General features: G+C 36.0%; 1 protein-coding gene and 1 pseudogene across 1 annotated transcript in view; one reads left to right on the forward strand and one right to left on the reverse strand.

The window, feature by feature from the left end:
* Window positions 1-23417, reverse strand: part of CSMD3 (CUB and Sushi multiple domains 3) — an 831991-nt gene that overhangs the window by 682442 nt on the left and 126132 nt on the right.
* The window catches only part of LOC102437966, a 28827-nt pseudogene that overhangs the window by 1392 nt on the left and 4018 nt on the right, over window positions 1-23417 (forward strand).

The raw sequence follows: 23417 nt of genomic DNA on the forward strand, positions 1-23417 counted from the left end.
AAATGCATCATTTCAAGAAAACAAGTTCCAAGTGTTATAAAACATTACTTTAAAAAACACAAACTAAGTAGAATAAATTTTCCAAAGTATAACATAGTTACAAATAATTAAATGGATCCAGAGAATTATGTGAGCAGAAATAACTATTATTTATCATTATCACAAGTTAAGAATTGCACATGGTTACTTCACATACTTGAATTATTTTCATACCAAAATATATTACAAATTAAAATGCTAAATGTACCCTCTTTATTAGCACTTGAAAATCTTGTTGCTTTGATATTATTTTCCCTAATGGAAGCATTTCTAAACAACTCATTGAAATATTTCATTTGGCATGGCTAGTGAGCTCAGTGGTTGAGCTTCGACCCATGAACCAGGAGGTCACAGTTTTATTCCCAGTCAGGGCACATGCCCGGGTTGCAGGCACGGACCCCAGTAGGGAGCATGGAGGGGGCAGCCAATCAATGATTCCCTCTCATCATTGATGTTTCTATCTCTCTCATTCTCTCCCTTCCTTTCTTTGAAAATCAATACAAATGCATTTTTTAAAGAAATACTTAATTTGACCTGTTTTTATTAATCAAGCATATAACTTAGTTACGAGTTTCATTTTCATAACTCTTCCTTTGGCTTTATATACAATGTGGCATACTTTGAGAGAAATAGGGAGGATCACTCAATGTTACTGCTTTTGTCGGTATGGTCTCACAAATTTTTTTGCTTCTTTTGTGTTTTGGCAGTTATCGACAAGGTATGATTAATTAAGATAAGTTGTAGGCAGTTATTGCAAAAATAAAGTATTTTCTGGGATCATGCTCCTCCTGTTTATTACATCCTGACATATACTTTACTTTTCTTCTTCTTAAAAAGGGGTATTTAATATTATTTATTTTTCTAGTAACTTCTTTTACTAAATAGGTCATTTTAATATTTATTCAAGTCTATGATAAATGCTGAATTCAAAAAAATAGCAGGTAAGATTTTAGTGCTACTTTTACAAGTTTACCCTAACTTAATATCCTTCTAGCATTTTTTAAACTTGAGCTCTGGAGCCAAATATGTCAACCAATGCAAGCTATACAACTTCCTAGCTTTATGACATTAGAAAATTACAAAATTCTCTGCATCCTAGTTTTTTTAATTTATAAAATAGGGATGGCAGTATATCTGCCCAATATGGTTGTTTTGAATTTTTAAAAGATTAACGATTATAAAACACTCAGAAGAGGAAATGGCTCACAGCAAAAATAAAGATAGCCTTATTATTGTACTAGAGGCCCAATGCATGAAAATTCGTGCAAGAGGAGGCCTTCCTTCCCCCAGCTGCTGGCGCCAGCTTCCCTCCAGCACCCAGGACCTGGGCTTCCCTCTTCCAGCCACCAGCAGGCACCCGAGACCCGGGCTGGCTCCCCTAGGGTTGCCTGCAGGCATCTGGGACTTGGGCTGGCTTCCCTCCAGCCCCACCTTCATCAGGAAGGACTCCCGGAAGGACATCTGGAGTGACAGCCGGAAGATGTCCAGTCTAATTAGCATATTACCCTTTTATTATTAGAGAAGATTAGTCACTGGGTTTTTATAATATATACTAGTTTCAAAATATATCAATAGAATTATATTGTATAGTATAGTAGAGGCTTGATGCATGAATTCGTGCAGGGGTGGGGTCCAGCTGGCCTGCCCCGATAGGGGTCCATCAGGCCAGGCCAGCCAGGGGGAGGGGACATGGGAGATTGGCCAGTTGGCCCCACCCCCAATCGGGGTGAGGAGGGCCAATTGGGGGTGGGGCCAGCGGGGGGAGGGGCTGCGGGCAGTTGGCTGGCCAGTCCCACCCACTGATCGAACTCCCGGTTGAACTCCCAGTCCAACTCCTGGTCTAGGTCACAATTTGCCTATTAGCCTTTTTTTTATATAGATTTTTAACATACTTCAAAATTATTACTTATTTGTCTATTCATTATTTTATTTTTTCATGTATTTATCAGATTTATATTAAGCACTTTCTTAGGCAAAACTTATTCTAAGCTGTGTGTGTGTGTGTGTGTATAATTCTGTATATATTTGTCTGGGTATAAAATGAAAGGAAATATAAAGGTAAACAAGATGTGTTTCTACCATTAAGGGGCAATATTATTATTACTAGTAAGCAATATTATTGATTGGTAATGGTAAGCAAGTAGACAAGTAATCCCAAGGAAGAAACTCAAGGAAAGTGAAAAATTTGAATGTGGGCTGAAAATGAAAGTAATCATCCCATATTTTATAGCAGGTTGTTACAGCATGTAGTCTCCTATTAAACCAAATAAATAAGTGATACCATGATTTTCCCATCAGACAGATGTTCCACAATTTCATGCCTTCAAAAACCTATCAGAGATTTTCTCAATAACTGTTTGGAATTGCTTTATTTGGCGGTGGGGGGGGCGGGGAGGAGACATGTTTTCTCTGTACTTTGTGCTTTATATTTTTGCAGCTTCTGTTTTTTTCTTAAAACCTCAAATATTTAATGTAACTGACTTTTGTGCTAATTTTGCATTGGTTTACTAGTATTTTCTTATTTTGTACTAGCCTTTATTGAAACTAGTCATTCTTTCTCTCTTTTTACTTCAATCACCCACTCAAGTCATCAGCCAAAATTGGGTAACATTTCCATGTATTGACATCTACAATTGAGGCTTTATATTTCCTGAAAATAATAAAATTATAACTGGAATAGTATAATAAATTATTCTCTCTTAAAAGCATAAATTTACATCTATTAACATCCTCTACCTGTGTCACCTGTATATATGAATAGCAGTATTTATTTTCATTGACTCCAAGTTCTAGTTCTTGGATAAGCTTTTATAATATACTAGAGGCCTGGTGCACAGATTTGTGCACCAGTGAGGTCTCTCGACCTGGCCTGCGGGGATTGGGCCGAAACCGGCTCTCCGACATCCCCCAAGGGGTCCCAGATTGCAAGAGGGCATAGGCCCATCTGAGGGACCCACTGGTGCACAGTGAGGGCCAGGGAGGGATGCGAGAGGTTGGCCAGCCAAGGAGGGACCGCAGGAGGGCTCCAGGGCGTGTCCGGCCTGTCTCACCCAGTCCCCATTGCCCAGTCCCTACTGGTCGGAGCGTCTGCCCCCTGGTGGTCAGTGTGCATCTTAGTGACTGGTCGAACAGTTAAACAAACGGTCACTCAGCATATTAGGCTTTTATTATATAGGATAGGATGATTAATAATTTCAGCAACCAAGTACACATGTGAAAATTAGTCTTGGCTTATCTATGTACTGATTAACTATTGCTAATAAACACCCAAAAATCTTTTCTTAGGCATACTCATTTTAACTTATAAGTTTTATAAATAGCAAATATATTACTTGATGCAACCAAAGTATATACTGGTATAATGAGTCACCTAAATTATATTTATTCATAATGTTCTTTTCTTTTAAACATATTTTTATTGATTTTTAGAGAAGAGAGAAAAGGAAGAGAGAGAGAGAGAGAGAGAGAGAGAGAGAGAAATGAGAGAGAAACATTCACTGGTTGCCTCTTGCACACTCCCACTGGGGATTAGCCCGCAACCCAGGCATATGCCCTGACCAGGAATCGAACCCATGACCTCCTGGTTCATGGGTTGATGCTTAACCACTAAGAAACACCTGCCAGAAATTCCAGGTTTTATTTTTATTTTACTTTTGATTCCTATTATGACCTGAAAAAATAACTGGTTTGCGATATAAGGTTTTTTGTGGGGTTTTTTTGCTTGTTGAAATGGAATCTCAAATTCTATGTGTAATTAATTTGAGCCTGAATAGCTCAAAGTTAAAATTTTTCTAAGTAATATAGAGTTAATTAAATATATTATTGTATTTTTATTTTTTATTGTAAGTATGATCAATATAATTATTAAAGTGATGAGTTTAGATAACTATGTCTTAAGTATCATACTCTTTCCAAACACTGTTAAAACCTGTACTTATATGAATCCCAAAGAAGGCTTGGAAAAGCACTGTCTTACCTAAAACACCAGAAATGTCTAAATGAATCACTGAAGAATGTAAAAGGGATTGAAGAGAGCAGAGGGGACAGTAGTGCCATGAATTTCTTGACCAAAACATCTAGGCAAGAGCATTCAGGAAAAGTTTCATCTTGTGCGGGGGTTCTTCTTCTCTTGTCCCTAAGTGTCTCAGCTCTTATCTTAATGCATTGTTTTTGCTCTCTTTTCCACTAGTCAGAGTTCCAATCTCTGCTATTACATGGGTGAGAATTAATATAAACATGTTGAGGAGTCAAGGCAGTTTGGTTTTCAAGAGGCACATTCTTCTCTTGTTCACTTCTGATATAGTGACTAAGCAAATGTACCATACTAAAAAGACACCATTAATTACAAAGACGTATTTCTTTGAGAGAATTCTAATGAAACCAATTGGTAGTAGTGTTAGACAAGTAAGCATAGAATTCAGAAAAAAAGAAACTTAGAGAATGAAAAGAAATTTTGAATTTGTGAGTTTCCAAACAAAAATTACTTTATCAGGTTAGTATCATTATAAGTGTTTCATTTTTTCTGTTAGTTCTGAGTAATAACTACATTGTATTTTCCTCATTAGAATGGAGTGTGAACCTTAAGTAAATAAACCCTTAAAAATATTGCATGGATGTCAACTAATGCCTCTGCCTTCATCATTATTAAAATCCATAGGAATTAGTAGAGCCACAATATGATTTAAAATATACAATCTGTTTTTAGATCATTATATATACATATATATATATATATAGATAGATAGATATCTTCTGGCATATTTTTATTTTGATAGATAGATAGATATAAAAAACTTTTCATTGCATATATACATTGTAATCTTATCCTTGCAATTAAATTCCACAGATGGTGTTTATGAGTCTGCCTGACAAAGCAGATGTTTGACCTGGAGTCATATCCATCACCCATATGTGGTCCATCTCTAGGCTAGTTTCTCTGGCCACTGTTGGTCGGTTTGTCCACACAGTGCTCTACAATGCTTTAGATGAAATTAACTCGTGCACTACTGATTGTTACAGGGAACAAAATGTTCACCTATGTTCTTGGGTCATTTTCTAAAATTATACCCCTCTGACTCTTACAATTCAGTGTTATCAGTGTTACGGTTTGCCTCTTTTTTCTTTCAGTATATTTTTATATTGGTTTTTAACATCATAAACTAAGCTATAGTTATAGTCTTTATGATTTTTTTGGAAAAAGAAAGCATTCCCAATTTCTTTAAAAATTTCTGGCATATTTTTATTTTGTCATAATATCTTTAATTAACTTTCCATATTTAAGAGCCATTTTTCCACATTTCTATATGACTAATTGTAGGGGTATGGTAAAGATAATAATTAAAGCTACAAAAAGAAACATGAAATGTGTATACATAGTGCTTTGTCCCAATTCCCATACCAGAAAAAAAGTCATAATAAAAAAGTCACAAAAGATTTGAAATTCACCTTTTAAATATAACATTTAGCTATTTTGAAAAAACAAGTGGTCCAAATACATAGCTGGTTCGATGTTCATTTACCTATGCAACCTCCTTCTAGACCTGCCACATACTGTTGATTGATATACTGAACCCTGCCTCCTGGTCTCCAAAAGACAGGTTATATAACAAAATTCAAGTACCTTACTGCTGCATATTTAGTACTTAATGATATGCAAATGTTATTCTGGGAGAATTCCAGTCAAGCAGCTTTGCAGGAAGATAGTAAAATTACTTGAGATTTGCTCTAGTGAAGCTGTAGAAATAACTTAAACAGATATATATGGCCCCAAAGCATTTTCTTCCTACTCCATAGACTGAGTATCCATCCATGTTTAAAAGAAGATTCTCCACCACTTAAACAACCAAGCACTTACTAGTAATTCAGCAAGTTCAAGACCTTAATCATTCCTACTCTCTTCATATGTGGTTATATCTCCTTCCAGTGCTGTATAATATCTTCTAAATGATGAATAAAGAGCAATAACAAAGAACCTAGAATTTGACGGACATATCAGTTTTCTCCTCTGTGTGTGAAGTTATATTCAGCATTAAGGTTATATTCGAAAACCACCAATACTAAGTATAAAATGACATGCTAGCTGTGAATCTATCCCCTGGGTGTTAATATTTCATATGTTGTTTCTAATTGAAGTTTTGTTTAAATATATATTGAAGGAACATTACCTGTTTGCTACCTCCCTAATATGAACAAATATTGTGGATCTTTATGAATGATCCTATTGCATTGCCCTAAATGAGTAAGTCTGAAGTGAGTCCCCCTTAGTCAGAGAGGAGCGAGTCAGAACTCAAGTAAAATTTTTAAAAAATGAATGTTGTTACTTATACCTACAGGTATATAAGAGTCTGATAAAATTTAATGATTGTCATCTCAAGGTATGATTGAGAAACATTTAATGTGAGTCTTATGTTAGAACTAAAGGAATAACTTCTTAACCAAGCTTTCTTTCTCAAACTTACCTATGCCAGGATAGGGTAAGAAATTAGTATACAGCTATATACAAAAAGGTAAGCTGCCTTATGGGATTGGAATAGAGAGACCCATGAATCTTGGGTAGAGCATAACTGTGACATGGTTCGTGAGCAGAGCCACGGAGGTGGTAAGACCACAGACTCAGAAGGTACCATACTAGTACATCATCTTGGCTAATGAGACCATGGAATAAATGCATCCATCCAACACAGAATTGAAGCAAGGGGACCATTGGCGCTAAAAGGCCCTGTTAAGCATATAAATGTATTTTCCATCAGCTACATGTATGTGGAGAAGACTCACTGATTAAGTCTAAGGCATAAATTGAAGGTGAGGACCAAAAGAATGGCTTATGTGAAATTTCCCACCATTATGGACATTTGACATAATAATTAAGTTCAACTAAAAAGAATTTTAAAGTTAATTCTCTTGTACACCTCTGTGAGTGAAAATCATATTTGCTGCTCTGCATTTATTCGTTTATTAAGATCCCACTATATGTTAGACACTCTCCTAAGATCATGGGCATATTGCCCAGGAGCATGGCAAACATAATGAGTTCATAGAATTTATAAAATAGTAATTAAGAAGAAAGTAAACAAAGGTTGGCAAAGTCACAGAAAAAAAAATATATTTAATTGTATTAATTCCTACAGAAACTTCTTTCTCTAAAATTTTAAGACTTTAAGTATACCAGCTACCCCATTTGCCCACTTGTTGCTGAATCTCTTTTTATATATTTCATTAAATTTTTCGGGGTGACATTGGTTAATAAAATTATACAGGGCTCAAGTGTACAATTCTATGATATATCATTTGTATATTGCATAGTGTGTCCATAACCCAAAGTCAAATCTTCCATTGTTGAATCTTTGCTCTTGAGTTTTCTCTAATGTTATCTACCCGCTCCTCATTTCCAGTCTTAGATGGATCATCTGTCTGATATATATATATATATATATATATATATATATATATATATATATAATAGTGATATAATTTGACAGAGTAACATTCATCACCCTTATAATTACTCTTCTTATATCTGTATTCCTGGCCATTTGTCTGGACTCTATACCACTTGAAGGCAGGCTTTGTGACTGCTTTATTTATCACTGTGTCCACCATGCTCAGCATGCAACCAAATGCAGAGAAGAAAATTATCACAAGATTGTTGACTTGAATTAACTATATCCATGAAAGCATGTTTATGGGATGTCGAGATAATATTCTGAATCCTTTGGCTTCTGAAGTTTTAAACTCATACATGGGTAGAAATTAAGAAATAGCAGATCTGGTAATGAAGACCTCCATTAAATACTTTTTCTAAATTGGCAGATGTTTTAAAAATACCTTTCACAGGTGCTGGATAAACAATGATTACATCTGTTGACTTAAGTTTAATGTCAGTTAACATCTTTGAACCTCAGTTTTATCCCTCGTAGAATGATAGGAATGGTTGAAATTATCTGTCATCTTCCTTTTAGTTTCAAAAATTATTTGCTACTTTTTGTGTTGCCCAATATACTGTACAATGATTAACACTGCTCATACAACCTTCAGGTCTTTGCAGAGTCCCAGATATATTTATCTGAAACTAAGAGCAGCCCTATTAAATTGTAAGAGTTTAGATTCTTTCAGCCCAACTTCCATCAAATGCAACGTAATGATTTTCTCTGAAAACATCCAATACAAGGGTAATTCAACTACTATTGAACACTCCATTACAGAGTACTCACTACTCCTGTCTGTTCCCATTTTAAAGAGATTTCATTTTGTTTTACATTACACTGAGCATTATCCTGTTACTAATGTTTTAACACTGAAGCCCAGAAAGTCTGGTTGTGATTCTGTTCTTTAGTCTATTCTTCTATTAGTCTATTTAGTCCATTTTCCCTATGTTAGTTTTTAAAACAATTGGAAAATTGCTATGAGATTATCATATTTTATAACACTCTCATTTATCTCCTTCAAATTAAATTTTCTCAGCTAAATTTTCTTTCACATGGACATGATTTACAACAATCCTAATTGCATCCATTAGCTTATAAATGTTCCCTATAATACCTGCCACCTCTAGTCATCAATATAAAGGTGTGATTAAAGAAAATCAGAAACTAGCCCACTTAGTTGCATGTCCTAAACTCTACTTCAACTCTGTATCTCTTTGAATACAAACATATACACTATCTTGCATGTGAATTAGTCAGGATTACTATAATAATACAAAATTACTGTTATTCAACATAAATATCATAAATATTTCCTATTCTCTCATAGTCATAATATGTAAAATAAATTAGTATTTGGCAGTAAGATGCAAATAATTTTACCATTTCCCTATAGTTACATCTTTGTCAATAAATTTTTTCATCTTGCTATACAAAAATGATAGGTATTTCTGTTTCATAAACTTTACTCTTATAGTGAATAATTAACTGTTCAAGGTTATTTGCCAATAGGTGAGAAAAACTGGGTCATGGGCATATGCATATCTTTCTAAAGCGTAATGTCAACTCATAACATAACAAGCATAGAGTACACTTTACTATAAATGAGAATTTGGGGCTTAATAATGAATGTTAATACAAAATGGTACCTCAAGTATGCTTTTGTGGAATTTTTTTCAAATGCAACAGATTATCTTATTAATTCCAACTAATGTCATAATTTATTGTGATCTAATTTTGAGATTATAAAAAATATCTGTGGAAATATTCCTTCCTTCAGCTAATATTTATTGAGAATTTTATGACATAGAATTATAGAACTAAATATAACATACAAAAATATTTTATATATTACTTTTCTAAGACTTCTTAAAAACTATTAATGGTCTAAACTATTATCATCAAATTTTTTAGGAGACTTAGAAGAAAGAGAGTGTTTCAAAAAATGTTATTTTTTTCAACATGACCAATTACCAAAGACCATTACACTAATCTTCTAACTTTTCACTGTTTGGATATGTCCTTAAATTATCTAGACCAGTATTTTTCATATTTTAATATGCATTAAAATTTATTTGGATATATTAAAATGCATAATATTATCCAGAGGTTTTGAAGTGGAGCCTAATATTTTCATTTCTAATATGCTACCAGGTTATGCTGCTAATTCTAAGAAATATATTTTGAACATAAGGATCTGGGTAGACTAGCAGTAAAACTAAAAGTAAAAACTTGAATTTTGTACCTCTCATGTGGCTAAAAAATAAAGTGCTTATGAGCAAATCTATATCAATTTCTATTATAGGAGTAATGTCCAGTGTGTTGGACAATAACATTTAAGTTAATCAAATGCCTTGCCTGCACTATGGCATTTGAGCATCCATAAGTACCATTTATTGGTTCATTGGCTCTTTTATGAACATTACTCTCATAAAAACTCAACCTAAACTAAAAAAAAGGAAACAGTATGTGTAACTCTATTGTAAGTATTCCTCCCACAAATGTGTTTCCAACTGCGACAAATTTAATGTCTCGTAACATTATTTTTTATGTAAGGGGAACATTTGTTTTTTATCTCTACTCTCTTCCCTAGCAATAAATTTAAAAGTCAAATTAAAGTTGAGTTATACTTTGTAGGTACAAAAGTTAAGATATAAATTTTACTAATTAATACTTCAAGTTCTTAACTTGTTATTTCCACAATTCTTGGAGGCTGGATCATACTCTTTTCAGAATATTTATGAAGCTAATAATATAGACATACATACATACATAAAGCAAAAAATGATGAAAATTAAAAAAGAAATAGACATGTACAATTATTGACAGAACAAGGGTCAAGAATGGTGGAAGATCTAAGATTTTGTCCTATTTATGGTTAATTATACACATACATTCTTAAATACAGTCTACATTATTTTATTATACACATTTAATAATGTTCATAAAACTTCAACTGAACACATTCTATTTAACCAAAGCAGACATATTCTGCATAGGATTTTAGCAAATCTAGACAACTATTTAGATCAACCTTAGGAATGGGCAAACACTAAATAAGTGTTAAATCTGTCACCTCTCAAAGACAGAAATATTATCCTCAATAAGGGTGCATTCAGAAAAAAATATTTTAAACAAATGGAGGCTCGATTTATTTTTGTTTTTTTTTAAATTTAAATTTTTAGATATTATGTTTTCAAGTTGTCTATTTCTATGTCTATTTGCACGAGAAATATTGGTCCAGCCCCAACCAGTTTGGCTCAGTGGATAGAGCATCTGCCTGTGGACTGAAGGGTCCCAGGTTTGATTCCGGTCAAGGGCATGTACCTTGGTTGTGGGCACATCCCCAGTAGGGGACATGCAGGAGGCAGCTGATCGATGTTTCTCTCTCATCGATGTTTCTAACTCTCTATCCCTCTCCCTTCCTCTCCGTAAAAAATCAATAAAATACATTTTTAAAAAAAAGAAATATTGGTCCATGGTTTTCTTTTATTGTGAAGTGTTTGTTTGGACAATATTGCCCTCAGGATGAATTGGGAAGTATTGTCATGTCTTCTATTTTTTGGAAGAGTTTGAGAAGGTTTTGGCGTACAAGAAATGACCTAGCTATCGTTCTTACTTGTTTTAAAAAAAGTGATCTTAAAAATGGGTAATAAAAAAATAAAGAAGTCTGTCTTTCATGTTGGCTATCCACTCATCTATTAATATATTTTTAAAAATTTTTAAATCTTGTGGGTTTTAGATTCCTTAGGTTGTCTAATTGCATCCTTCAAGAACCCCAAAAGGTACTCTCATCCGCACTTGACACATGAGGAAACTAAGGCTGATAAAGCACTTAATCTGTCCAAGGTCACAGACATATAGTGTTTATGTGTGGCAATTCAAGTTATAATTTCTCCTCAGCTACTTAAAAAAAAAATGGCGTATTGGGTGAATTACTAACTTCTGGGCTTCGGTTTCTTCATCCCTCAAATGAGAAGAATAATACACTAACTACTTCTTAGATTTGTTGAATAAACAAAATGCTTGCAAAGTGCTTATGACAGCACCTGGCTTACAGTATGTGCTCAACATTAGCAGTGCTTTTTACATTACTAGGTATTGCCCAGCAATGCCATTTAAGTTTTAATGGTTTTAAAACTCTTGAGTTTTAAAGCAACTAAGAAACTGTCAAGTCGTACACGAAAATATAACCACTTAAAGTAAATTTGATTCTATCATAGATAAAACCACTTTACTACTACTTTTTGTACATTCTGGTTTTACTACATGTGACTCTAGTAAAAAGAAAAAGAAATTTAAAAGGTGGAAAAAAGCACATAAATTTTGAAGTAGCCTTTATTGTAAATGCTCATCCATTTAAACATAGATCTATACTATCTTACTTACAGATTTGAATTTTGTTTTCCATTAACAGTGACACCGGAATCAATTTTTTTCATAGCACTTGCTTTTTTTCTGTAAACTAGAGAGGCTGAGGATGTGACCACTCAAAAACTATTGCTGAAGATTCTCTAAATTCTTTAAAGATAAAATTCTCCAAATAATGTTCACAAGTCACACTGAAGCTTCACTTAAAATTACATTTGTTGCAGTAGCAAAGCATTCAACTCACACTTTCCTGACAAAGTTCTACTGTAAGCTATCTACGTTGCAATTCTGTTCAAGCACTTTCATTTCCAAGGACTAATTATGAGCTGCCCACTCTTCTATTTGCGCAGTTCATTTCACTTTAAAAGTAGTTTCACATGCACCATCTTATTTGTCCCACCCAATAGCCCCTAATGCAGTGGTTCTCAACCTTCTGACCCTTTAAATACAGTTCCTCATGTTGTGACCCAACCATAAAATTATTTTCGTTGCTACTTCATAACTGTAAAGTTGCTGCTGTTATGAATCGTAATGTAAATATCTGATATGCAGGATGGTCTTAGGCGACCCCTGTGACAGGGTCGTTCGACCGCCAAAGGGGTCGCAACCCACAGGTTGAGAACCACTGCAATGGTAAGGTACCCAGGAGACTTTTCTTTGGAAGCCAAGGTCAACTGTAAACTATTTATCTTGCAGGACAAAGTGAACTCTGTAACTGAAAGGATGCAAATAGATGACGACCAAAACTGCAACAACAACTTCTGACAAACCCTTTACCCCTAGTGATCCTTGGAAGATAACGTGCTAGTTGAATTGTTAAGATAATAAGGTTGTGTAGGGATGCTGACAACCCGTTTTCAGATCGGTTAGAAAATCTGTTTGTGCTGCACAATTCACTCTCATAACACAGATCATCCTATCCTCCTCATGATCCATTTACCCAACTTGTTTGCTTGTGCACCCTGGCTGGTGCACAGAATTCCCACAATTCTTTCCCTCCCCTCTAAGTATAACTATAGCAAATGGACATCATGGCAGTGGTTCTACTCATAAAGCTCAAACGCAGCTGTAAAAAGGACTGCGATACAGAATCGCCATAAATGTGACTTCAGCTCCTGGGAAACAGGACTTGACTCAAAGACTGCAATACCAGGGTAGTGACCAACAATATTCAGACTATAATTTATTCCAATTGTTTGTTATCGAGCCTTTGAAGGACAGACTTCCCTGTCCTATTTTAAACACATCTTAATTTAATTCTAAGAGCAACTCCAGGTATCATTATATCTATTATCTGGGGAGGCAGGTGCACAAAGGGGGAAATAAGGGGTCCCAGTTCACACAGCAACAACTGGCGGCTAAATCCCACGTGACCACTAAACCAACCACGCAAACCTGGGCCAGTCATTTAAGCTCTGGGCCTCGGTTCCCTCCACGACAGAGCAGCCCGCCTTCCCTGCTTTCAATGCTCTTGGACTTTCCCACTGGATTCCTCCCCATCCCCTAGCACAGCGGTTCTCAACCTCTGGGTTGCGACCCCTTTGGCGGCAGAACGACCCTGTCACGGGGGTCGCCTAAGACGATCCTGCACATCAGATATTTACATTACGATTCATAACAGCAGCAACATTACAGTTATGAAGTAGCAACGAAAATAATTTTATGGTTGGGTCACAACATGAGGAACTGTATTTAAAGGGCCAGAAGGTTGAGAACCACTGCCCTAGCAGGTGAAAAGCCAGTATCAACCACTGTGGGTTCTGGTATAGCAACCACTGTGGGTTCTGGTATCGCCTCCTTACCTTCGGCGTGTTAGGGCCCAAGCTTCTCATTGATGGTTTATTTTCAAATAGTCAACCCATAACAGTGACCCTAAACAGTCTCCCGCAGTCGGCTATCACCTTTCCCCACTCCTAGGGGTGCGGGCTAGGCCAGACCTTCACCCGGTTACCCCCGACCTCCACCCGGTTACCCCAAACCTTCACCCGGTTACCCCAAACCTCCACCCGGTTACCCCAAACCTTCACCCGGTTACTTCCCACCATCTCGCCATTTCCCAGACCACCAGCTAAAGGCCAAAGAACCCCTAGAAGCAGAGCCCTAGGAAGAAACTGGGTTTCCTGGAGGTCAAAGGGGCTCTAGGACACCTGCCAACCCCTCCATGGCAGCGGCCGGTTTCGGCTCTGGCCCCTCAGTGCGGGCTCTGGAAGCCCAGCCCGCCTCCTAGGCCTCCGTGTGGCTCACCCACACCCACTTCCCCAGGGTCGCACGGGTCCGAGGACACACGCAGGCCTCGGGTCTCACCTGGAGCCTCGGGGGACCTCCCGCAGCACCGGCTCCCGCTCCCGTACTCCTGGCTCCGCAGCGGAGACTGGCGCTCAGGGGTCCAGGCCGGACCTTCAGCAGCCGCAGAACCAACCCCGAGGCCTCTGCTGTTGCTGCTGCTGCTCCTGCTGCCAAGAGTCCCAGGGAGGAAGCCCCGCCCCCGCTTTGAACAGGTGCTTGTGGGCGTGGTTATTGTTGCTTCTCCCATCACTGTATGCAACCCCTGGGAGGAGTAAGACAACCTGCCTCTCACAGCTCACGGCCTCTGAAACTAGAGGGATGAGGTTACTCAAGGATCTACTAGTCCAGCGGTTCTCAACCTTGGCTGCACATTAGAATCACCTGGGAATCTTTTTAAAATCCTGATTTCTGGGCCTCATCTCTGGAAATTCTGTTTCTTTGTTACTAATGTTGTGGCCCCAGCCCATAACAAAGAAACAGAATTTCCGGAGGATGAGGCCCAGAAATCAGGATTTTAAAAAGATTCCCAGGTGATTCTAATGTGCAGCCAAGGTTGAGAACCACTGGACTAGTAGATCTGAGTGGCCTTATCTTCCAAAGGACATAAAGGGTAAGATTGTGGACATCGCTTTTGAGACGGATAATATGATGATGGAGACTTTTGTGGGGTCCTTAGGGAGTGAGTGCATTTTGCACGATGGAGCAATGTCAATACTTTGGGAGCAGACTATAGATCGAGACGATCTTAAACAATGACAACAAATGAGTTGAGACTCCTCTTAGCCAGAGGTCAAGTCTATGGCCTGATGCTTAAATGGGGGCAGGTGTGCCACTCGCTTGTAAACAGGAGAATGAGGCAGAGGCGATGCCACGTGACACCTGAGCTGGAACACAAAAGGCCACGTAGCTGCTGCCGTATTGGTGGACCTCTTGTGCTTGGAAAGCCTGCTGCTGTGCAAGAAGTCCCCCACCCTGAGGCTATCCTGTGGGAGATGGCAGGCCTGAGTCCGCCCCCAGCTCGCTCACAGTTGACAGCTAGCTTCTAGTCTCAGCCATTGTGGGGGAGACATCTTGGACTTAGGAAAAAATGGTATTTTTCTTTACACAGCTGTGGTAACTGGGACATGATATAAGGATTGGAAAAGAAATAAAAACAATTATTATTCATAAAAACCAAATGTAGGACATTTACAATATTTAAAGCCACACTATTATAATTACAAAGAGATTCAAAAGGTAACTGTAAGTAGGACCAATCGATAAGTGGTCATTGCTCTTTATAATCCACTGAAAAATAAGTAAAAATTAAAAATTTCAAAATAATAGTGTTTACCTTAGCATTAAAAAAACTCCATATATATGAAAACAAATACATTAACTATGTCTAAGTCCTCTGTTCAAAAACTATGCATTCTCAATAAGAGAAAAATTTAAAGATCTGATTAACTGTGGGATATACCATGTTCTTGGATTGGAAAACTCAGGTCAAATAAAAAAAATATTAGTTATCCTAAATTAATTTGCCTATTTAATGAAATCCCAGTCAAAATTCCACTTGGCAATTTTGGGTCGGATAGCTGATTCTGAAATGTTAAAAGGCAATTAATAAATATAAATTCCCTCTTTAAAGAAAAGAAAGTGACTGATAACTAGTGGTAAGTAGTTTGCTGATTTAATGATGGGAATTTGAGGATTCTCTGTGCATGGAGAAGCATTATAATTGGGAATCTGAATTTGATCAAATTGAAGACTTTTTAAAAGAACCAATATTTGTAAACCCAGTTGAGGATGTTAACTAAAATATTTAATATAAGCTTTAGGTTAAATCTCCTAAATTTGCTTCAGACGTTTGAATGATTTTCAGCTGTAATTCACCCAGTCATTCTGGTAGCTTAAACATTCCATTGTGAGTAATAAATGAAGTTTTAGAATAAGGCATAAACCAATAAGTGTTTCTGAGTAGTTTGGGGTTTAAAAGAAGTATTCAGTGTTATAGCAGATAAATTTTCCTTGTTAAAAATTTGACATTATGCAATAAGATAAAAAAATTTAATTTTTTACAGTATTTGTAAAATTATCTGATAGACCAGAAATGTTAAGTATTCTACCTTTAAGTAAATAAATATATTTATTATTACTATGTCATTATTAATAAAAAGGTGTTGAAAGAAGAAATATACACAATGTTCAAATGGATAAAAACCGAGTAGTTTGTATTCTCTTTAAAGCTTCTAACAGGTGACCAAAGTATTCTGAAACTCTGAGACTTTTGTCATTTCAAATAAAAATAATAAGATTAGCCTCAACCTATAAAAAATCTGAAGCAATTATCAATTTTACCTATGATCTACTAAATTCGTTTTTTGCCACATAATATTGTGGAATGAAATCCACGCCTACATATATAAGGCACTTAGCAGTGGGCCTCCAAAGAAATAAAGGCAAATAATAATTATTATGCCTATGTTGATCTATTTCATCACAAGTATTTTTTCACAAAAAGAATTTATATCATCTTAAATACTCAGAAAAATATTAAATTATACACTAAATTATATACAATCATCTGGATGAATTCTTTTTTTTAATCCTCACCTGAGGATATATTTTTATTAACTTGAGAGAGAGAGGAAGGGGGTGTGAGAGAGAGAGAGATCAATGTGAGAGAGAAACATCGGTCAGTTGCCCCCCACACTTATCTCTCACATGTACCTCAATATGGGATAGAACTGCAACCTCGGTATATACCCTGACTGGTCATTAAACCCAGAACCTTTTGGTGTATGGAATGATGTTCCAACCAACTGAGCCATTAGGCCAGGGCCAGATGAGTTCTTTGAATGCTATTTTTAAATGCCAGGTATTTAACTGCCTAGAGTCTTCTGAAAAAGAATGTCTTAAGTACAAAAAAGTAAATTGCAAAATGAAAGCGAAGAAGTACAGTTTTTTTAGAAAGGAAAACACTCTAAGATCTCTGAATAAAAGAGGTTGGTCCTAAGGCATTAAGTATTAGAAATTTCAAAGAATGGATGTCACTTCAAAATGAAAAACATCATCCAAGTGGGAGGATTCTATCTTGTCCTCTGACACACATCACTGACTTTTTCAGAAAAGCTTCCTTGCTGACACGAGAAGTGCTGTGATTATTTTTTATGTTTGCTTTTGTTTTTTTCTTTTTCTGATAGGTCTTGATGTGCACTGAATATTAGACTTGGTAAGCAATATAACTGTTTATGTGAAAAATAACTAAATATATTTACACAATTTTAAATAGGTAAATATGTGTTATACTAAAAATATTAACACCATTATATATTCAGAAGAATATCATTTCAATTTTCCATTAAGATTGAGTAACTGCAACATGAATTTAATTTTTTTTAAATAGATTTTTATTGATTTCAGCGAGAAAGGGAGGGAGAGAAAAATCAATGATGAGAGAGAATCATTGATTAGCTACCTCCTGCATGCTCCCTACGAGGAATCAAGCCCTGCAACCTGGGCATGTGCCCTTGACTGGAATCTAACCTGGGACCCTTCAGTTCGCAGGTCAACGCTCTATCCACTGAGCAAAACCAGCTAGGGCTGAATTTAAGATTTAAATTTTAATAAAATAATAATTATGAAAGCTAAATATTTAATGTCAACATATTAAAAAGCTTTTATGTTACTTATATGGAAAGAAAATCAACATTTTAGAGTTAGCCTTGGTGTTTTTAGGGACATGTAGTCACTCACATACATTTTAGTTTGATGACCAGAATGAAATCTATATATATAAAAGCCTAAGCGACCGGCCAACCGTTCGACTGGTAGCTATGACACGGACTGACCACCAGGCAGCAAATACTCAACGCACAGGCATGGAACATGCAACAGACTGATGAATCTCAGAGGGAAGGGGAGGGGTGGAGGGCAGGAAGAGATTAACCAAAGATCTTATATGCATACTAGAGGCCTGGTGCACGAATTTGTGCACCTGTGGGGTCCTTCGGCCTGGCCTGCAGAGATCTGGCCGAAACCAGCAGTCCAACATCCCCCAAGGTGTCCTGGATTGCGAGAGGGTGCAGGCCAGGCCAAGGGACCCCATTGGTGCACAAATCCGTGCCCTGGGCCTCTAGCATTAGTATAATGGAGTTCTTTTTGTTTCTCTAAATATTATCAGGTATCATTTCCGAGGCTGAGGAGACATTTAATGTTTTCAATTTATTGCAATCTAGTCAGTCATCTTTGTACTATCTCTGTGACTTGAATTTTAACATCCAACCACTTATAATAAGTGACGAAAATTTATGTGGCCAGCTGCCAGAATAGCTGCAGTTTACCAATCTGAAAATCAGAAATCAAGCTAACACCATAGTAAAGACAAAAGATTAGATAATCAAGATTAGATAATCATCACACTGCACTCTGCTTCCAACTGTGTCATTAACAGCAATTCTTCTCTATTGTGAGAACTCATTGTTAGGTAACAGAATGAAGTTTGAGGTCCTTTTGAATTTTTAAGGGAAATTAATTTATTTTTGAGGCAGATTTGTGTAACAAAGGAATGCATTTTATACATGCAATGTTAAAATATGAACTGTTTGCAAGCATACTGTTCTTATTACAATATGTAAAACCCTACTATATAAGACATGATTTTCTGTATTAAATTGGAACATTCTATGGGGTGGGGGCGTAGATTATACCCAGAATGTAATGACAGGATTTCTCAAAAGCCTTTATTAACTAACCTTTTATAATATGATTTTCAGGAGAAAAATGAAAAGGTTTCTCTCTTTCTATAAATGCAGGCAAAATATCCCAGGGACTTTCACAGCCTATTTTAAAAGTTTTGATACTCAAACGTAAGTAAGTTAAAGAAAAATGGACTGAAACCTATAATAGATAGATCTGCATGAATATGTCCTGTTTCTGTGGCAGAGACTTGCCTTTTGTTCCTCATTGGCCTCTATTCCTTTCTTTCATAGTAATATAAGTTTAGCTGGGCACATTAAAATCCTGAGTATACACCACATTTCCCACCTTCCAGTGCAGCCAAGTTCCATGTGACTATAATCTGGCCAATTGGATATAAGTAGAAGTGTCATATAAATTTTTTGAGTAGGGAAGTGTAATGAACTGACCATTATTAAAGAAAGCACAGGTACTGGCAAGGCAAGGGAAAAAGCTAGGAAGCCAGGTAAGTGTCTAGTAGTCTAATTTAATCCAGGGAAGAGATGATGGTTGCTAGGACTCGGGTCTTAGTAGGAAAGATGTTCACCAAGTGTTAAGATTCAAAATATATTTTGATTCAATATTTGCATTTGATTTAGATGTAAGGTACTAGATTAAGAGAGGAATAAAGCATGACCTCATAGTTTTTGAACCATTGTGATGCCATTTATTGAGAAAGACATGGGGATGAAAAAATTTAGAATTCATGTTGGAAAATATGATAGGCCTTTGACTTGCTTATATAACTTCCTTTAGCTGAGGGGATGTTAGTAGACCAAATCAAGCAGAAATTGAAAAAGTACTTCATTTTCATTTTTCTCATGTTTGTTTCTCTAGTATAGGCATGAGAACATGCCTGAAGTATCATGTTAGTGGATGACAGGCTTGAGTATTGCCAAATCTCTCCATTTATTTTAGATGAGGTAAACCAGATTAACCAATAAGCAGAAACATGAGTTAGTTTAGCCAATATCACCTGTGACAGAGCCAACCTCTTTAGAAACTTGAGTATAAACTTCCTTTAGCCAATGAGATGTATTTTGAACTGATTATTACTGAAGAATATTATAGTCAGTTCACAACACATAAAATCAGGAGGACCTTCATTGAAGGTCTACAGAATAATGGTATATTAGTGGGAAATCATTGATTAAAAAGGGCACCCTGGGAGGCAAGTGATAGAAATGTTTTAAGAAGAAGAGTTGAGAAGTGCTATGTGTTAAATGCTGAAAAGAGGAACAGTAATTTGGGAATTGACCTTTAAATCTGTCAACTTTTTTTATCATTGTTAACCTCAACAATAAGATTCAATTGAATAGAGGCAATTGAAATGTATTCAAAGAGGCATATTAAAAATGGAGACGGTGACCACAAAAATTATAGTAAACTTTGTGAGGACATTATTGTAAGGAGAACCAGAGAGATGGAGCAAGGGATGGAAGTAATTCAGGATCAAGGAAAGTTCATTTGTTTGCTTTTGTTTACCCTAAGATGAAAGCTAATACGATATCCTCTATGGAAAGCAATGGACAAGATTTATTAGGAAAAAATAATCATGCACAAGACAGAGACACAATTGCAGAAATGAAGTAAAGCAAACAAACAACAACAAACCCCTAGAATTTAGTACATTAAAAGAGGATCTGGCCTATTCCAGATGTCATCACATCTAATATAATGCATATATGTAGCAATGTACCACAAGTTAGGAAACCCTGAACTAGGTCAAAATTATTATTCTCTTCAGCTTTTTAATGCTGACTAATAAACCTTTGTCTTGTGGCCTAACAGTATGTTTTTCATTAGCATATAATTGGTAAATAAAGTAAATAGTTTATGTATACACATAGCAATAGAATTTATTATTTTCTAATCATTCATGTACATTCATAAATATTTACATCATTGTATTATATTTGACACCAATTAATAAAGATTTATACTAGTCATGACTAATTTTACAACAAATGGGTTCTTTGCTTCAGGGACCTTATAATTCTCCATAAAGTTCCTGTGAATTTTTGCTTATGCACTTATTCAAAGGACTGAATAACAGTCATTATTCAATTAGTCCCTACACAAAACTTGCCATTCTTCCATTGTGTTCCCCTTTCAAGTCAATTGGAATTAGTGCCTCATCATGTTCCAGTTCTGTCTCTAGCAATGACCTGTTAGCTCAGAGCTGCCACTCTCAAGTACTTCTGTTAGCCTCTGTCAGGGTTTTGAGCTTTGTCACTGGAAGAGGAGTGTGTGTGTGTGTGTGTGTGTGTGTGTCCATGAAAAGTGAAAAGTGTCATTTGTTTCCTTGGTTCAAGCTTAAAAGTGAATTACTCCATTGGCTGCACTATGGTTCTGGGAAACCTTAGCTGAGGATACCCCTGCATGACTTATTTTAGCCCAAATAACACTTGGGTAAATTATCACATCTATTTTCTTATTTGACAACACTCTAAAGACAAAACCAATAGTTGGACATAGTGTTCCTTTTGAAAAAAACAGAAATTCAAAGAGTTTATATGGCATGGCCAAACATTATAATATACATCAATATACACTAATGAATATACTGTATATCAACATCATATATATTATATATATATATATATATATATATATATATATATATATATATATGTTAATCCTCACCCGAGGACATGTTTTCATTAACTTTAGAGAGAGAGAGAGAGAGAAACATTAATGTGATAGAGAAACATCAATGGATTGCCTCCCATAAGCACTCTAACTGGGGATCGAACCTGCAAGCCAGGTATGTGCCCCAACCAGGAATCAAACCTCTAACCAACTGAGCCACACCAGGGCTATGTATTCAATATATTGATTATTAGGCCAATATGTAATATTAAGTGTATACCAATAATGTCAATATATAATATTATATATGTATGGTGGAACTGAAAAAAATACTAGCTAACTAAAATGTATTGAACAGTGCTAATATAAGAGGCACTACTCTGTAGATGTTGCATCATTCACTCCCTTGATCTTCAAAGCAACCTTGTAGAATCAGTATATTACTCATTTTACATTATGATGAACTGAGCCTCACAACATCTGAGTGATGAAGTCAGCATTAAATATTAGGTTTTGTAACACCATGTCTAGCATTAAAAACAAACACCATTCCCATTACCCTAATTTTACTACTAAGAAGCAAGATATGCTTTATCAAAAATGAATTAATATTAAAATCCTTAAAAAAATCTGAAGTACACTTTAATTATAAGATTATAATTAAATTGTATTTAACCTATGCATTAACATAGAAAAAATATGCTATTTACTGACCTCATTTAACAAAGTAAAGGGGAAAATGTAAATAATCCACTAAATATATCTTTTTAGTTAAAAATGGAGCCATTTAAGTTGATAGATTTTAAAATGCATCTTCTAAACTCATTCTTTCCCTTCTTATATTTTTTATCCCATTTTCAACTATCACCTAAATGAGTCGCCCAACATGATACATGAGGCATAATTCTAAGATGGGTTCCAAGATTTCCATCCCCTCTCCTGAGTGTAGGTGGAATTTGGGGCTGTGGTGGAGTAGTGGCCCCTTTATTAGTTTTCATTATATACCAGTGGTGATGGGACAGTCACTCCTGAGATTATGTTATTCTATGTAGGCAAGCTGGAGCGGGAAGTAAAGTCGGAGAGATGTGCTCCAGCTGAGCTGGAAGAAAGACAGACTGAGAACTGTCTTTGCAGGGAGGAACAATTAGGAACCACAGATAGTCTGTAAAAACTAAGAAAAGTTCCTGGTCAATACCTGGCAAAATAAGGACCACAATTACATTGCTGCTAAGCAATATTATACCTGCAACAAGTAAACTTGGAATAGAACCCTGGCCTTAGGTTTAATCACAGTACTAGTCAACACTTCTTGACTGCAGCTCTGTGAGATCTTAGCTAAGACCCCAGCTGACGCCTGCCCAGTCTTCTGACCTACAGAGTGATGAAATTATAATGGGTGCCATGCTTGTCCAATAACTAATGACAATTTGTTATACAGCAATATAAACAATACAGATGGAAATTATAATTTTGTGGGGGGAAAATCCCTTAAACATCCCAATGAGAAACAAATGCACGCCAAGCATGTCAAACCTGCAGGCCACAAGTTTGACATGTTTGGACATGGAAAGACACAATGAAATTTTGTATGAAGGGCAGCTAGTGATGACTAGTGCCTGAAAGTTATGACCCAAAGAGCACACTGTCAGAGATCTCTTTGTAAACTGAGGAATAAAGTCTTCCATGGGAAGCACCATGACAGAAGCAAAAGTACTGATAAGTGTCTGCAAAGATGACTGATAACCAAATAAATTATTATAAATTCAAATTGATATGAAAGATTCAATTATTTTAACTATATGTTTGGGACTATTATCATTAATTTAATAATTAGATTTAAAAAGAGCAATATGGAATGAATATTTGGTCACCTGAAATACTAAAAGCACCACAAACAGTGCCTTGAGGTCAATTCACATTTGGTTCCATGAGGAAGAATCAATATGTTCAAAGATTATTGTTAATTAATATTGCTTCAGATTATATTCT

This window comes from Myotis lucifugus, unplaced genomic scaffold, assembly GCF_000147115.1.
Source record: "Myotis lucifugus unplaced genomic scaffold, Myoluc2.0 scaffold_17, whole genome shotgun sequence".
Classification (NCBI taxonomy): domain Eukaryota; kingdom Metazoa; phylum Chordata; class Mammalia; order Chiroptera; family Vespertilionidae; genus Myotis; species Myotis lucifugus.